Source organism: Excalfactoria chinensis, chromosome Z, assembly GCF_039878825.1.
Source record: "Excalfactoria chinensis isolate bCotChi1 chromosome Z, bCotChi1.hap2, whole genome shotgun sequence".
NCBI lineage: Eukaryota > Metazoa > Chordata > Aves > Galliformes > Phasianidae > Excalfactoria > Excalfactoria chinensis.
The window spans coordinates 59,570,153-59,586,326 of record NC_092857.1 but is presented as its reverse complement, the minus strand read 5'-3'; positions in this window follow the sequence as shown (position 1 = coordinate 59,586,326).

Genomic DNA, 16,174 nt, shown 5'->3' with positions numbered 1-16,174 from the left:
TATCTGCTTGAGTGTCACTCAATTGTAAAACAATTCTATGCAACAATTACTATCTTTTATATCATTACAGTGACATCTAGGGGCTTTATTAACAGATCAGGAGTGTGCTTTTCAAGCATGGCAAAAACATGTTTCTAATAAATTAAAATAAAAAATTAGGAAGAAAATAGACACTTTTTGGATGTCTTTACAATTTCTAAAAAATTATTACTTTCCCAAAATTGGAAAAAGAGCAGGAGAGATGCAAAAGTATATCAGGTTTTCAAGCATGCTTTGGCATCGCAGGCCAGACAACAGTTAGCTTCTTGGTCCCAAATAAGACATAATAAAGAGGATTGCAAGAGTTTTAAAGGAACATCACAAAGTATGTTTGATATAGTAAAAGATGTGAAATCAGTGAAGCAGTAGAATAAATTTAACTTCATACTTGCATATGGATTCTGCATTTCAAAGTGTACACAAGGGGTGATATCTTCATCAAAATGTGACGGAACACAAATTTTAGTCTTGGAAATGGAAAAAACTGCAAACAATAATGAGAGTATGTGCCTGAGTGACAGGCAAGGTAGCAATTCCACTCAAAATGGTTAGAGGAAATAAGTGAAAGAAACATGCAAGTACTATTTCTTTAATCCTTGCAGACCTTGCACTAGTAGGCTGATTTCCTAGGCAATAAATCAAAAAATGGATTAAACTTAAAGGACAGAGACTTCTCTGAAGTGAAGAGACTAGGTTCAAAAAAGCCACAGATATATAGAATGTTTCTCAATTGGCTCAATACAACACTAAATTCTTTTGTCGTATTTCTACAACAGTATTAGGAAATAAGCATTAGGAAAGGGCTTGCAGTTTTCATTGAGAAGTTAACTTAGTTTACAAGTGAGTTTCAGTAATGGAAAATAATTTAAGGATAATATACGACATGTATTTCCATCGTACGTTAAGCTACATGACTTCAAAGTCATATGCCCAGTTTAAACTTGATTATCTCTTTGGTATTAACAGATTGACTCATGGCTCTGATCTTAGATACTTCTCATAGCAAAGCAGGCCACTAACCCCCTGCACGTTTTGCCTCTCTTAGCCAGCTAACTTAGAACATGCATACTCTTTTCTGTTGCTTGAGCAAGAGCAGACGAATGCTTTCCCCACTTCAGTGTTAGTGTTAGTCTTCTGGAAAAGTATCAAGGTAGAGAAACTGGAAGATAGTAAGAAGTAAAGCAAGAATGCAGCTTCTCTTCTGTTGGTCTATTAAACTTGCTTTCAGATGTCAAACAAAGTGTAGCCACATACCTTCAAATAAGGTATAACATTGCATCCATAAATATGAGGACTACTTCAAAAGTAATGCCTCCTGTTCTATTACGTTGACCCATGGCACTGGAGGAGGATGTTGTTTTTATGGAAGTAAAGGCTGAAACCTCCCACCAATAACCCATTACATGTTGTTGACATGAGACAAATGGCAGCAGAGGGACAGACTGACAGAATGGTTTCTGACATGAAAGTGCAGATAAAGCAAGTGTGCATTATTAAATTCCTCCACATGGAGAGTAAAAAAAAAAAAAAAAAAAAAGGTACCTACTGGCATTCATTGACACTTGCTGAATGTTTTCAGAACCAAACGGTGGATGTAAGCACACTGAGAGGTGCACTTAATCAGTGGTGGTAGTGACAGCAGGTCATATTTGCTGGCGTATACAGTTAAAAATGCGGCATACAAGTTCCTGTTCATCAGCAGTGAGAATGCATAGATAATGGTGGTGACTACATTGAAAAATAGCTTTTCAAGCTGAGAATTTGCTCCATCAGATAGTGTTATTTTGCTCTTTGCTCTTTGTGTCTGTTGCAGTTTGCATGGAATTAAATAGGAGGCATTACTTTCAGAATAAATATCTGTAAATACATTGTAGAATAGACTTTTGTCATCCCATATATGAAATTATCAAAACAATTATAAATATTAATATAATCATAAAATCATTACTTTGTATACTTCCATTTTCTTGGGGAAAGAATGGAAATCATTTTAAAGTTTATTCTTCAAATATTTTATCAGATATACAAATGGAGAAAAATAAATTTACTTTCTTCTTGTAGCAGAAATATGGCATATTTCTCTGGAAAACTTCATTCATTTCATCTTCAGGTTTTCTTGGCATTTTAAAAATGATACCAGCACCTACTTACGTGTGATAAATTTAAAGTCTGTAATTTCAGACTAGAGGAAGCTTTTATTTAACTTCAACAGGTCATAGCTAAAAAACAACAAAAATTAAATCAACCCAAAATCTAACAGCTCACTGTTAGGCTGAATCAGATTTATGCTCCAGAAACTGATATTACAATGATCTACCATACACGGAATATGATATTAACTACACAAGTATTTTTAGAAGAAAGACCTTTTTTTTTTTTTTTTTTTCTTTTTCCCCAACTGAGAACAGAAACTGGCAGGTGATTGCGTGGACCTACCTCTAATTAATGGTCACAGAACTAGAAAATCTACAGTTTGAAGGAAAAGTAGTTAAAGCTTTTTTTGTTAACTGATGTAACGAAATTCAAATCCAAATTGCTCACCTCCTTACACTAATATTATCATTCATTATGTTATTGGCAGTGTAGCAATACAAAGAAGGTAACAAATTAAAATGTTTCCTAACCATTACAAATTTAATTACTCTTTGCTACAAATAAAATAATCTGAGAGTACACGTGCATCTAATCATTTCTTCATTTTTTTCCCCTAAATATAATACTGTGCTTTTTTTTGAAAACATGTAAATATTATTTCTAATTAGAATTACTAATTTACTATTTTTGAATTTACAATTTTATCCTTAATTCTGAGTTTGAGCTCAGACTACCAAAAGTACTTGTAAGGAAATGCTGCCACCTGAAAACATTGTGATATCTAGGACATTGTTTATCATGCACAGAAAAAGAACTAAAGATACAGGACAGCAAGAGATGCTTTGATGGAGGCACAATTCAGGGTTTGCAGAAGCCTAGGCAGCTCTTCTTGCCAGCACTATCATCCTCGCTGAAATAATACTGAAGAGAAATCCTTTTGGTAAAATTATCAGCAAGTTACCATTTCATTAACTGAGATATCATTAGAAGAGATCAAGCCAAGACAACTCAAGCTTGTCTAGGCTTACAAGTAACAAGCTGAATAGTTGTACTTGGGTAGAGAATATCAGAATGAAAATTATGACTGAAGGAAAAGATCAAAGTCATTGTCAGCCTATAAGAGAAATAGCTCTTAGTGGTGGCAGAACAAATTAAAAAGGGTACTGAGCAAAGAATGGCTGTAGCTCTTTGAGTCCTTAAGGATCTCAGCTCTATATAACAAGAGAAGGAAATGATTCCTTCTATACAATGTATTCTTATAAAGATACAGTCCTAATCTGTTAGCTGCCCATGCATTTTTAAATCTAATTTTACCATCTTTTCTATGTCTTATTTGTAGAAAGAGCACAAGAACTCTTCATACCGTTAGTTATATTTGGTCACTTTATTAGCACAATAGGGCTCTGATGCCTGACAAAGATTTTAGCTTGTACTTCTGCTTCTGTGAACCATAGGCTTACACTCAATGTGTCTGCTACCAAAATTTTTCTCCAAAGAAGTTCAATCAAATTTGGTCTTCCTCATTCTTCATTCAGAGATGTCATGTACTACACTCACTGTGAGAATTATAATAAAGACAACAAAGTCTTTCTAGATCAGTATTTATATCCATCCAGTTTATTAGCACAATAGTGCTTTGATCTCTGATGTGGATATAAGGAAGAAAATCTTCCCCATGAAGACAGCCAAGTGGTGAAGAAGGATACCCAGAGAGGCTGCACAAGCCTGGATGGGGGAAAGCCCTGAGCAATCTGGTTTGAATCTGTCTTAAGTAGAACTTTGGGCCAGAGACTTCTGAATTCATGTCCAGCTTGAATTGTGTGATTAATCACTTAATGAAATTAGGCAGAGCTATGTGAACAGGACTCCTCTCTGTCTCAGCTTTCCATTTACTAAGCTGCTTACATTGTAAAATATCTTTTGAATCTCAGCTGGGCCAATCGCACTAAGCTATAATTTCTCGGTTTTCACCACAGTTTTTCCTGTAGGCTCATGCTGAAACTTATATGACTGCCCTTCACAGACTTTCTTATTTCTGCTCTCCCACTTGAAATGTTCACCTTGCTGTACAAAATAGGTTCTTTGTGCCTGGACAATGTGCAGCATCACATGAAATCCTGGTTGTTTTCTGAAAGCTTCTATACCAACCTTTAGTAGGTGCCAGTCTTTGGTGAGGGTTCATTAGACGAATAAAGCATCAGTAAAATTATGCAAAAATATTCCTACTCTCACTGAATTTTGAAAGCCTTCATTCATTTGGCCAGGTTTAATCCATATAATATTCCTTATGAATGTTACATTTCATGTGATCGCAAAGCTTTTAATCAGTATTGTACATTATTACAACAGATCACTTTCTGACAATGAAATAGTATGCATGCAATTACATTTCTCCTTCCATTCCACAAACAACAGTGCTAGTGACAATGTATCCATGTAATTACTTTCACTAAAATTATGTGTATGTCTGATAAAGTATTCATTATTTGAAATTTTCATCACCTATTAAATTGCAAAGTTTTAGTTAAATATCAGGTTAAATCTACAGTACCCTGGATCATCTGATCATCTGATGACCTTTTAACAGTACTGACTTATGTTTCTGGCAAATACTTGAACTGTCTCCAGTATTTCAGTGTATCAGAACTTTAAAAAGTTAAGCATTGTGAAACTTTCTTGTACATTTTGCATGAAACTTCTGATTGAAAAACCATCTTTAGTAGATGATAATTCATATCTCCTTCAGTTTTTTTCAATTAATAATATGTTATTTCTACATATCCTCTCTATATCTGTCCCCTTCGCCCCACCCCTCCCACCCCCTGTAATAGTGACAGGATTCTTCTAATTACTGATGAAATCTAAATTTCACATCAATATATGAAACATAAATATTTATTAAAACAAGCATCTTTCCCTGTGTATTGCCATTTAGTTAAGTATTTAATCCATATTCCATACTGCCCATTGTCATTGTATTCCTGCATAGTCTGTGTCTTATCATATTAAGAGAATAAAACAGCAGCTAGATCATAGGATCACAGAATGACCTGGGTTGAAAAGAACAACAGTGATCATCCAGTTTCAGTCCCCCTGCTATGTGCAGGGTCACCAGCCACCAGATCAGGCTGCCCAGAGCCAGCCTGGCCTTGAATGCCTCCAGGGATGGGGCATCCACAATCTCCCTGGGCAACCTGTTCCAGTGCATCACCCACCCTCCATGTAAAAATCTTCCTCCTAATACCTAAGCTAAACCTCCTCTATCTCAGCTCAAAAATGTTCTCCCTTGTCCTATCACTATCCACCCTCATAAACAGTCATTTCCCCTCCTGATTATAAGTTCCCCTCAGGTTCTGGAAGGCCACGATGAGGTCTCCCTGGAGCATTCTCTTCTCCAAGCTAAACAATCCCAGTTCCTTCAACCTTTCTTCACAGGAGAGGTGCTCCAACCCTCTGATCATCTTAGTGGCCCTCCCCCGGGCCCGGTCCAAGAGCTCCACATCCTTCCTGTACTGGGTGACCCAGGCCTGGATGCAGTACTGCAGAAGGGGCCTCACAAGAGCTGAGTAGAGGGGGACAATCATCTCCCTCTCCCTGCTGGCCACCCCTTTTTTAACGCAGCCCAGAACACAGTTGGCCTTCCAGGTTGCAAGCACACACTGCTGGCTCATGTTAAGCTTCTTGTCCACCAGCATCCCCAAGTCCTTTACTGCAGGGCTGCTCTCAAGGAAATCTTGCCCCAGATGCTGAAAGTAATACTGCAGAGTACAGCTGGTCCTTTGAAGAGAAAAGACATATTCCTGGCTTAATCACAGAATTTTACATAAAGCCAGAATAAAACTTAGAGATCAACAAAAGAAAGGCATGCCAAACCAAACCACCAAACCAACCAAATGAACAACCCCTCCCACTTGTTTCTACTAGCTGACCACTTCGTTTATTGATTGCCATAAAACCTGGTTCCTCAGCATACCTCAGTCCATAGACATCAGAGTTCCAAGATTTCCAGATGTTTCTCAATAGTATATTTTACGTGTTTTCAAGGATTGCTATTCCATATGGCAGATGGTTGACTAATCAGTCATTTGCTGGGTTCTTTTTTCTACCTAAAATTATAGAAAATAATTATCAGAGGCTAGTATTATCATTCAAAAATGATCTCAAATGGTAGAGTGACAGCTCTCCTCCTCCTGCATTTTCTTAAACCCTTTTCTCTGAGGTATCCTAGAAGATCTGTCATCCTGCCTTCAGCCCCAGTGGCAGGATTGGACTGATACTCCATAAGCTATTGTTGATGACCTTGGCTAAAATAGAGGTGGGATAAAGTTGATGAAGGACTTCTCTTTTCAGGGTGGAACATCTGCAACTGAGCACCCTTAGATACACCTACTCTCCTGGAAGGGTTTATTTATTACCCAGTGGTGTTTTATCTGGAATTTTTATACCAGGTGCAAATTGCTTGTATTGATTTTAATGCCTTTTAAGTATCTTTGTGTGATTTTGCTTAGTATGTGTTGTGCTTCTTTTTTTTTTTTTTTTTTTTTTTTTTTTTTTTTTTTAATACCATCCCTTTTCCTGCAGCTTCCAAAACCTCCTTTCAATAGTTTAGTTTTCCAGCACTACTGCCACCAGTCTACATTCTTCTTTCATAGTATCTTTAACAACCTTGGATAAAATCCATCTGGACCTCAGAATTTATTGGTTTTGAGTCATTGTAACTCATTTATCACTTCTGTGTTACTGACCTTGAAATCATCCAAAATAGTGAGTGCACAGCCAGTTCAGATGAGATTTCATTAATGCATTCTGTCTCCAGTAACCGAATTCAGGAACTATGTGTAACTGTCCTGAATATGTAAACTTAAGTGGAGAAATATGCGTACACAGATGAGAATCCCAAATCTTCAGTTTTACTGAAGACAGATGAGTGTGTGGGTGTGAGGAGGAGGGGTCTTTCTGAGCAGTAATCTATAGTAGCAGTAAGTTACTTGTTACATCGAACATAAGGTTTTTATCTTATGTCTACCTCAGTGTAAAAATCGCTGACTTATCATGTTTCAGACATTCATGTTTACCTTGTCATTTCATTAGTCCACAATCCCAGAGAGTTTTAACTTCTTTTCTGAGGCTCGGTGAGCCAAAATTTTGGTGCGAGAAGAGTCAGAACATAAGGGACTGAACGCAGAATGCAGCTGAAGGTGGAGAGCTACTTTACCTGGGGTAGAGATGAGCCCATTCAAACATCTATGTGTTCAACAGGTTCAGAGCAAAAACATTACTTTTATAGAAGAAGACATTAAATTCAGAGCAGACTAGGGAGGTATTTGTCCTGTGTTGTACCACTCTTTGCTTGCTTGAAATATGAGGTATCAGGTAAGTTTTAACTGTGCCTGTAGAAAGGTCAGGATGACCTGAGGACTCTGAGGCTCTGAGGACTGTAGCTCTGTGCAAAGCCCCTTCAATGCCTCAACTTAGCCCTATTTTCTGTATGCCAGTTGGTTCATATGGCTCAGCCTACTCCAGAGGGCTCACTCCTGGCCAGCCTCATCCCAAAGGCAGAGGAGTAGCAATGGTAATGAGTAGCAACAAAACAACTAGTAATAATAGAAATAAAAAGAATGAAATAAGATGAGATTGGGTCATCTATTCATTTCCACCAATGGCAAAAATAGACTTTGTGAAGTCTGTTTTTCATCACTTGAGGTTTTAGTGTTTCTATCAAGACTTGGAGTCCTGTATCTAGATCTGATAGATCTGGTGGCAGCTTTCTGTGTGCTGCCATCAGTGGATTGGATCCATGGAAAATACATATAATCTAACATACATGGAGTGTCAGGTGCCAGAACTCAGGTGTACTCAAAAAATATCCATTCAGATGGATAGTACTACTGACTTGGTTTATCTATGAGTTCTGCTTGCCATCATCAAAACTCATACTGTATCCACTCCATACTAAAACTGAAGGGACTTCATTGTACATTAAGGGACTGCACTGTACATCATTTGGTATTTCTGCCCAGAGAAGAAAGGACACAAAGTTATGACATGGTTGAGAAAAACAGGTCACTTCAGTCTATGTTCCGAAGAGCTCTGCTACAGTATTCCTAGGGGAGTAAAGGAGTGAGCTTGCTCATCTGGTAAGAAGGATCAGCATCTGGGAACACGCAACACCCCAAAATACACTTTGATTATGCCAATTACTAAGAAGAGGATTCCCTCCTGTACACCTCATTATCTCTACTGGCAAGATATGCAGCAATGGAAAGTGATAAAATTACCTCTTTATTTTTTATTTTTTATTTTTACTGTGAGTGAAAAACAGTGGCAATGCCCTGGTTTCTTTTCCTTCTCTCTCAATTAAGTAAATTGAGAGTAATTAAACAAAATGAGAGATCACAACAGTAGTGTTTGAAGGGACATTTTAATGCAGACATATAAACTAAGGTGCCTTTCTGCAACAAAAAACTAGAGAAGTGTATGTTTGTGTGAAGGAGTGAAGGAGTGAGGGGGGGGGGGGGGGGGAGGAGGATGAGCAAAAAAATAATTTAAACAAAAGGCAATGCTGTGATATTAATAGTTTCAGTCTTGCCAGAGGAAAACTAAGTATTCAGAAAGAAAAGGGATTTTTAAAACTATTTATGAAAAAATATTTGCAAGGCAGAAAGGCAGATCAATTTTAGTAGAGTCATAAAATATATTAGATGTATTTAATTCACTCATTTGTGTATCACATACTGGTGGTGTGTTCTCAGATATGAACATATTGTTGTGTCTTAGTCACATAGCTGGACAATCTGATGTACATGTTTTACTCCAAAAATCTATCACAGTAATTCACTTACCACTATAGCTTTTGAAAAGGTAATGAAAGATGTCCACAATTTTATGTTCAAAATTTTAAAAATACAATAATAAAAAATCAGAATTACAAAGTTTAACAACTCAACTTCTGGGAAACCGAAGTTCTATGCCATTGCTGAAACAGCTAGATTATCTAGGTTATTTTAAAAGTATTTATTTCTTTTGTATCCATTTTGTGACAGTAAATTAATGAGAGAAAACCAACAGAAACAGTAAATTGAAGACGTGATTAGTTAAGAAGATTGACTGAGGAAAAATAATGTGAAAAAAGAAAACACAGAGAAGAAAAATATTTTAAAAATGAAGTGAAAACGAAAACTTATTGGTTTTAGAAAATAGAATTAATTCTAAATTATATTAGTTAAAAGAAAAAAATATACATATGTTTGGTAAGCTGTATGGGATGAGAAATCTGACCAGCTCTGCTACTAAATACCCATGGTAATGGTATTAAATTAGGTTGTCCACCCTCTCCCATGGCCTGATCTTCATGTATTTAAGTTGCTGTAAAGAAAGGGGGACAATTTACCCATCTAAGATAAGAGGAAGATATTTTGCAAGAGAGAAAGACACTTTCCTGGGTTTAATATCACATTAATATCACTTTTAATATCACAATTAATATCACACTGCTCATCAAGTAAGAAAATCAGTGATTTGCCAATATTTTATGTAGAGTATTACAGAAATGTAAAGAACACTTCATGTTGCTGCATGTCACTGATGTGTTTCAATGAGTGCTTAATCCACATATAAGCTATTAGCTCCCTAAACAGTACTTTGGCTGAGTACCTAATTCCTCCATCTGTCTTCCAGAACTCCACTAGTTCAACCTACTTATTTAGTCATTTTTTCCATTAATTCAACATCTTATGTGCAACTATAATAAGAATTTTTTTCCTGTCTCCTTGCAGCAAGATACTTTTGACAGATACTTGCCCAGCATTAGGCTAGCAGGCTCTTTTCCTGAACACCTGCACATCAAGTAAATGAATATTCTAGCTATTTAATTTGGATGCAAGATATTACTGCCTCTTAATTGACTGTATGATGAAATTTATTCTCAATCCACTTCAAGAACAATATAATTTTTTGAGACATTGTATGAATTCAGAAGGAAGTGTTTTTCAACATCTTGATTTTATATATAAGTTACTTTTTCAATAACATCTCCAGAATCTTATTATGCTGTCTCCAATTATTTTATTTTATTTTATTTTATTTTATTTTATTTTATTTTATTTTATTTCATTTTATTTCATTTCATTTATTTATTAAGTGAAAAGTGTATTCAGTTTGAAATTCTGAATTCAGGGTTTTCTTTGTTTGCTTTAAAGGAGTCTTTAGATATTTTCAAAGCCTTGATATTATCTCTCATTTTTTGTAGTGAGAGAAGTTTTAGCTGACAGACTGCATCTACCTCATAGCCTAGTGGAAGAGTACCTACAAGAAACAGATTCACAACCACCTCTCGATATCAAATGGGAAAGCAATGAAACAGGACAGATGACCAGGAGTACAAGCAGCTAGACTAGTATAATGGCAGAACATCATAGAATTCATAAGATACAGAAACAACAGAAGTTAGGAATTTACCACTGAGAACATCATATGCAGAATGCACAGAAATGCACAGTTGATGTAGATTACATTCTCAGTGGCGGAATTAAGGCATATCACAAATTTAAAGTTTGGAAATTTGTTTAACTGTTACTGAGAAGCGTTTAATCACAAATTTTCTACTAGACTCCCTCCTTAGTTTGAAGGAGGACAGCTTTAAAGGCTATGATAGATGCTGGGGAGGACTAATTTGTTTGTTCTTTTATTTCAATCTGAAAAGAACTTCCTACCTTTTGGAAGAAGGTAGAGACCCAGACAGTAAAATTCTTTTCTGAGCCAATAAGTAGTGATTTGACATTTTAACTCCTACCTCCAAATTAATTTAGTACTCAAGTGATAAAACAAATATATGTAATTTTTATTCCTGGTCCTCTACAGCTTCATTTTAAATCCATGTGAAAATATCTTCTATTTTTTTTTTTTCCTTCAATTTCAGCAAAGAAGAAAACCAAGCAAGAATTAGAGGGACTTAGAAACCCACATTATTCCCCCATGGGTAAAAATTCTGAAAATCTGACATAATTAAAAGAAAATAATGGATATGTTGTGCAATGTGACTGTTGCTCTTGCTGACTGCACTGAAATCAGTATTTCAAATATTCTGGAGTCAGCAACATTTATTGCTTTTCAACATGCTCACATATGCTGAATGCTTGGGAATGCTCTGCTGAATGTTGAGAAATATACTGGACAAGGACAACTGGAACCTCTGGAATGGGTGAAATGCACAGAGTGGAGCAGATACTCAACCAGTTTCTGCAACTGATTACAGACCTCCCATATACTGCCTACAATGGAGTCATATTAGACAGAAGAAATTACCACCAAAAGGTGATCAGAATCTACCAATAATTTGACCTTGCCACCCTCTGTTGTTTCCTCTTGTCTTCCTTCAAGCCTGATGTGCTCAAGTACCAGCTAAGACTCCATTCTGTATTATTAGGATTTCTGCTTAGCATCAAAATAATTGTCTGTATAGAATGAAAAAAGAAAAAGGCTAAAAATGTTCTCAGCATTTATGGTGGTCCATTTGGGTACTTCTTCATTAGGTAATTAAATTTTCATTCAGAAATGAAACTAAAGTTCCCCCCTGCATTATGTGTTGCTTGCACTCATCTTTACCTTTGCAGTAATGTAAATAAGTTGCTCCATTTTGGCAATTGTTTGGCAGAATTGTTTTTGAGCACAGCAGGATTACCAATAAGGCATTGCCTTGACAGATATAGGCATAGGACTAGCCAAAAAGTTTTTGACAAGAATTATTATTGCTCGTCTTGTATGTTCTATGGGAACTCTGAAGCATGATACTAGAGAACAAATCATATAAGTACTTGAACTAAGAGAGCTGTGAGAATCGGGCAGGCAGAAAGACTCTCTTACGCCAGGCAAATCAGTCTGGCTCCACAGGAACACAGACTGAAAGAAGAACCTGGAAATCATGCTTCATTTAATGCCACTAATCAAAGCTCCCAAAGAATGCATTCCCCATTCCAGTTCATGTTTGGTCCTTGCTACTTCTTCCCCCCTGGTTACATGCTTTTTGGTCTGAATCTTCCAGTGAAAAGAGCTTGCGTGCATGTGAAAACCACTGATTATGTTGCTACAGGTTGCCAGAGAGATTTTTCCATGAGCTTCTGTCTCATTTAATTGTTGGACCGAATTTGCTGAACTGGCTCAAAATATTGCTGAGGAGAGAAACACTTCCCTTCCATGGAGACTCTGAGTTTTTGTTTTCTTTAATCTAAAAGGAAATAATTCAGACAGCTATTGTGTGTTTGTTTTCATTTCCTTCTTTTGTAGTATATTGTCTCCATCCCTTCCACAGCTACAGTATGTTTTCCCAATGCAGACAGGCACTTTATCTTAAGCAAACATGCATATATGATAGTGTTGTATAGCAATGGATTATAGCACCTTCTCAAAGAGGCGTCATATCTTATGCTCTGGATAAAATATGTGCTTTCAAATTGCTTCCAATATATTGCATGCACAGCATTACCTACATTAGCAGATGAAATAAGATTTTAGGTTTAATCCATGAAAATACTTGAAGTAATGAGTGAGTGGTGTTAAAAGGTGGAGTATGGGTTCCCTTTGACAACATTTAAAGCCTAGTGATAATTAAATAAGTACATAAATTTAAAAAATAATAATAATAACCAATCTGTATTTTGGTCTAGAAGTATGATTCCTATACTTGATCAGTATAGCCCTGGGTACACAGTCCAAGGTTGCCCTACAAACTATTTTATCTTAAAGGAAGTAAAACTTGTTCAAATTTTAAAATGTTTAATTTTTAAACTAAATGGATTTTTAGTTAAGTGTGAAGTTGGACAGTGATGCATGAAAATCAATTGAGTTTCAAGACTGATAGTGGCACATAGTATTTGGGAGCCACTATCTGGGTCCAGAAACTGTTAAATGTCCACCTTCAGTGAAGTTCAAGTACATTTCACAAATAAATCTGGAAAGTGACTGCGTGTAAGTAATATTACAATGTTTTGATTCTCTGGGCATTGCCATATAATAAACATGTTATTTGGAAACTTAAAGAAACAAGGTAATATCTATAAGTGAACATTATTTTAGCTCACAGGGTAACTGGATTCAAAATTTCATTCCTTGAGGTCTTTACTCCCCTAAAACTTGGTTGTTTTGAAAAAATAGGAATTCATCTACTGTTTTCAACAGAGGAACTTGCATACACACAGCTGTCCAACAGGTTAGTCTGTACCTGCTAGGAGGTATGTTCCATCAACAGTTACTGTTTCTGTCCATTGTAACTGTAGAACACTTGTGTAGCCACAAAAGTGCTATGCTATCTGTAGATGCCTTTGTTAAAGCACTTCATAAAATGGATACAGACATCTTTAACCATCATTCTCAAAGGCAGCTATTAAATGGTGACCACATACAAGCACTTGCAACAACAAAATTCTCTTCTGTTAGGGCTGCTCTGAAAGTAATGCCTATTTTATTATGTTGACCCATGAAGTCAGCATTGACAGATGGTGGTTACTGCAGTAGATGTTGAACCTTCCCATCAATATCCCATTATTTGTTGTTGATGTGTGACAGATGGCAGAAGAAAGGCAGTCTGGCAGAATGGCATCTGACATGGAAGTGCAAATGAAGTAAAGGTCACTGAATTCCCCCATGCAGAAAAAATGGCACCCGCTGATAGTTATGGATGCTTACTGAATGCTCATGGAGATGAACCAGTAGGTGTGGGCACAGTGAGCTGGTGTTTGTTGAATTTCAGCGCTGGCAACAGCAACATGATAGATAAGCCATGCTCCAGGAAGCCAGTCTCAATGAACTCATTCACGAGAACTGGCTACTGGTGCACCTATGTTGAAAAAGAGCTTTGTAGCTGAGAGTTAGCTCTATCAAATAGTGCTATTGCACTCTTCATTGTAGTTTGCACGGACATAAATAGGATGAACTACTTTCAGAGCAGGCTTTGTAATGAAATATCTACAAGGAATTTTTAATTTTGCTATTTATGCTTTGAAGAAAAAATGTTTTTTTTCTGTGATGGTCTATAGTCCAGAAGGACTGATCACTCAAAAAGCATCAATATTTGAAGTTTTTAATGAAATCTACATTTCAGTGTTTACATTAAAGTACAAAAGTTGCAGGAGGCCTTTATTTCAGCTCCTAAAGTCCAATAATGAAATACATATCCATTATGGACAAACAAGCAAACAAATGAACAAAAACAACACAAAGATAAATGTTTTATTTCTGTCAAGTTCATGTGACTTCTTTCAAATTTTTGCTGTTTCTTCTTTGTGCTTACCAAGAGAATCAAGATTTTTAAGAAACTATATTTATAAACTGTTTATTATGTGTTTCTTCCTCATATCATTGTAAATCAGACAAAGTGTGGGGAACTGATATAAGAAAAACGAAGTCTGTACCCCTTGCCTTTACTTGGAGTCTGTCCAGTTCCTTAGAGGTGATGAGGAACCTGCTCCCACCAGATTATCATCAGCATTTCCCTTACTTGCTTTACTGGCAGCCCTTCTAGTAGTCTAACTGCAAGGCATATCCTTTTTCTTACTCATAACTGGGATGAGAAATATCTCATTGATGTTCTTCGTGTGCTGACATGCTGACACAAGCTGACCCATAGCCACATGAACAGTCATGATGATTTCAGCAGGGTTACTGTTGGACTGCACCAATAGCTTGCATGAGGTAGAGTGGGAACTTAGCAGCCATCCTGAGCAGTGACAGCTATCACCTGCCACTCCCCATCCAAGGGTACCTCATGATGTTCTCCTCGGGCCTGGAGCACTCACAGGTCCTGGCTTCTCCCTTTTAGACCTGAACTAGAAGGCTCCCTCTCCCACCGGGGCAGTGGTGTTACCAAGCAAATAAGGGTGTCCACAGTTCTTTGTAGGATTACAACCCAAGCCTCAAACCTTCCACAATTAACTCTTTATTGGCCAATGGAAGGGTGTCTGAGAGTGGTGTCAGCAGTGTGCTACTTTCCATTCTCCTTACTCAAACTTCTGCCAAAGTACTGAAGTGTGCCAACAGCTACTAAGCACAGCTGCTCAGTGACCTCAGAGCTGAAGTCTAGACATAAAACTAAGAAACATCTTTAAAGAAGTCCTTTAAACATCATCCAAACCAACAGTTTAGATGGTTACAACGCATTTTGTGCCAAAATCATTAGGCAGCTTTGCCTAAAACAGGTGCTTCAGTAAAAGAGATACTCAAATGTCCTTTTTTGTTTTTTGCTTTTTCACTTTTTTTCCTTTCTGTAAATTGAGTGAAGCCAGCTTTCCATCTCAAAGTGATTCTTAGATTCCTATGAGCATTTTAGCCAACAAAGAAAATGAAAGCAATTGTGTGAATGAAGGTTTCTGGAAAGGCTTTAATTCCAACAGCTGAAGACTTAGAATATCTCAGCTGATTTCAACACGTCATAAGAATCAGTATCTCTTTAAACATGGGGTGATTTGTGAATGTGCTGAGGGTCTTCTTAAGCATGGGGCACATGTGGATGTGGTGTCCATCTCATGCACAGTCCCCCCAGTCCTCTCTGCCTTTTTTCTTCCCATTTCGAGGCAGGCACAATCACTGCTTTTGAATGAAGCAGACATTCCTTCGCATGTACTGCCAAAAATAATGGAAAGCTTGATACAATGGAATGGTATAAAATGGTACCTGAAATGCTTAGAAAACCATAAAATTTAATGTTGTACAGCTCTCATAGTCAGTGCCAACTACTGCAGCTGTGAAGACGTACTTGAGGAATCTGAGGATTTTTTTTCTTTTTCTGTGGAGTCCCACACACATTTGTCTTAAGGAAATTTTGTTTATAGTATCAACAGTTACAGCCTATGAAAGGATCCAGAAAAAGTCTTCTGTAAACTCTGAAAAGGTCTGAAAAGGATGAAAAAGTGCTCCTAATAAATTCTGTCACTGGAATTAATTGTAGAATGAAACATGGCAAGTTAAAAGTTCCTCATAATTCTTTCAAGTGTAATTTGCAAACCTGGCATTTTGCTAGGTACAGTTCTGCTCTGCAGAATGCAAAGAAGGG